At 26.6% G+C, this 2,540-nt stretch overlaps 1 long non-coding RNA gene across 1 annotated transcript; it reads right to left on the bottom strand.

The window, feature by feature from the left end:
- LOC108745357 lies at positions 1-1,389 on the bottom strand. Its single transcript, XR_001939091.1, has 3 exons — positions 1,356-1,389; positions 441-476; positions 1-82 (listed from the first exon to the last, which is right to left on the bottom strand). It is a non-coding gene; the product is annotated as an uncharacterized LOC108745357 (long non-coding RNA).
- Positions 1,390-2,540: the final 1,151 nt, after the last annotated feature.

Here is a 2,540-nt window from a genome sequence, read left to right as displayed (position 1 = left end):
TTTCTGTTTAATATTCTCGGACGTTGTTGACTTCTTTTCTAATAAATTAATGGCTGTGTCTATAAACCGTGATTTTTTACACCTAAATATAAATAAAGTTAAACAATGATATTAATTGAAAATGTTAAAGAGACGTCGGCGTGGAAAACAATGAATAGTGTTAAATTATTTTAATGGTTTATCAATATTATAATTGTCGAAATAAAATACACACAAAATTTTCTGATGTATTATATCAATTTCATTCACTTCTTCAGAGAATTTTATATTTGATGTCGGCAAACTATCAAAGTAATTTACTATTAACACTTTGCGCACTATATGTTTTCTACACCGACTACTAATGTTTTTTTAACGTTTTCGAGCAATTTGTTAGAATAGCAGGAATCTATTTTTTATTTTAATGATATTAATACATTTTATTAAAAAACTTTATATACCTTTTGAATGATTTGCAATATAATCCTCTGCATCATCTAAAAATAATGCACATATTGTTTTATCTTGTTCCTGTATAAATATAGTAAAGTAAAATACAATAAAGTTAAATCTACATTAATCTATATTTATAAAAAGTAATACATAGTATGCGCCTAAATAAATCTTACACGCATACTCAATTTTCCTTATTTTTAATTTGATATACACTCACATTGTGTGTATAACAATTGTTTCACATTTATTTCCTTTACTATTTTGTTGAATTGTGCGCTTTTTATGTTTTAAAAAATTATTTATTTTATTGTCTTATTATGGATGTTTTATTTATTAAAACTAATTAAAAAGAAATAAATTTATTAATTCATATTTTTAAACTAATAAATAAAATTTGTAAGACACCTCATTTTTATTATTTTCAATTGGATGTATACTATATGTTATTATTTAATGACATACGTAATTGCATATTCTACTTATTTTGTTGAACAAGAGAATGCATTTCATGTGATTATATGAATTATTATATTGTTCTAAACATCAAGTAAAAATATTTCATTTTCTTTTTCTTCAATATTAGAGATAAAGCAAATGAATTCGAAGTTTTATCATAACTTGGAGTCATATCTGTAAATCTATCTTCCGAAATATCTCTTAAAGAGCATTCTCTGTTCCAGATAACTGCAAATCTTTTGCAGTTATCCGCCACCTGTTCTCATATAAATCTCGTGCTTTGCAATCTTTTTTAAGGTATTAGCCTTCCAGTCTATAAAAAATATGATAAGCAATAAATAATAATTTTACAATTACACAGTTTAAAGGTCAACTCAAAAGAGATATACAAACTACTCAAATTTGTATTCGAATAATTTACACATCTCTTTCACACATCACTTTTATATTGCAAATTTACACACCATTTTATAAAATCTAGATCACGAAATTTTTTGGTTTTAAAAATTTTGTTGCGTATTCTATATTTTATTTACAACTCTTTATTTAAGTCAAAGCTGGCATTAGAGATGTGCGAACTATTCTAATATGCATCGAATTAATCGACACACAATCGACCTTTAGGCGACTTAGGGTAATATTTTATTTGTGTGTTTTTGTTGTATGACAAATTTTTCAAGCTTGTTAGTTGGCTATAGGATCTCTCTGTTCTGCACACATTTTGTGGTACGTAAAAACGTATGAATGAAATAGCACCCTTATTACGGTTCTTGGGATCGATTCAGGGGGCTTATTATGGTTCTTGAAACAAAGTGAAAATTATAAAAGTGATCGAATTTACTAGAATTCTTATAACTTCATTGGTTAACAGAGTTAACCAATGAAGTTATAAATATTCTAGTAAAATGAAGGTTGAAAAATGAGCAAACTCGCTAGGTGTTGACCAATGAAGTTATAAATATTCTAGTAAATTTGATCACTTTCGTAATTTTCACCTCGTTTCAAGAACCGTAACAAACTCCCTCACAAGGATCAATCATGAAACTTCATCCCTAGAATGAAAAGTAAAAAATACAAATTTTAATCATTGAAGTTAATGAAAAAATTTTTTATTTTTATCCTAGGAAAAAAATTTCATGATTGATACTCAAGTTTGACGAAAACAGTAGAATCCCTAGATCCATAGAGACTCTAAAGGTTTGTTCGCGTCGCGTGCTCCAACATGCTACTACTACAGTAAGTACATACAGTAGAAACACTGAACGTCGGCATCTTTGATAGTAGGTGGATCTCAGATCACTCACTCGCCGCCATGTTGTGGATTGGAAGGGCGTTTATAAATTTGAATTTTTATAAAGTTACAAAATGATTTTTCTAAAAAAAACAAACCATAATTCGGTCATAAAAATTGTTTATAGCAAGTATATTTTTAAATCAGAATTATATAATAATATAATGTTAACTCATTGTATAAAAATAATATTCACATTAGTAATAATAATAATATTAAACAGTAATAAATAAATTAAAAATAATAATTAATTAAATATGAAAATTGTAATTGAATAGTTATGTATGAAAAAATAATATATTGCATGAAAACACACACATACACACACACACACACACACACACACACACACACACAC

This window comes from Trachymyrmex septentrionalis, unplaced genomic scaffold (genome assembly GCF_001594115.1).
Source record: "Trachymyrmex septentrionalis isolate Tsep2-gDNA-1 unplaced genomic scaffold, Tsep1.0 scaffold138, whole genome shotgun sequence".
In the NCBI taxonomy this organism is placed as follows: domain Eukaryota; kingdom Metazoa; phylum Arthropoda; class Insecta; order Hymenoptera; family Formicidae; genus Trachymyrmex; species Trachymyrmex septentrionalis.
Note: the sequence above shows the minus strand (reverse complement) of the source record. Positions and strands in the feature narration are given on the sequence as shown.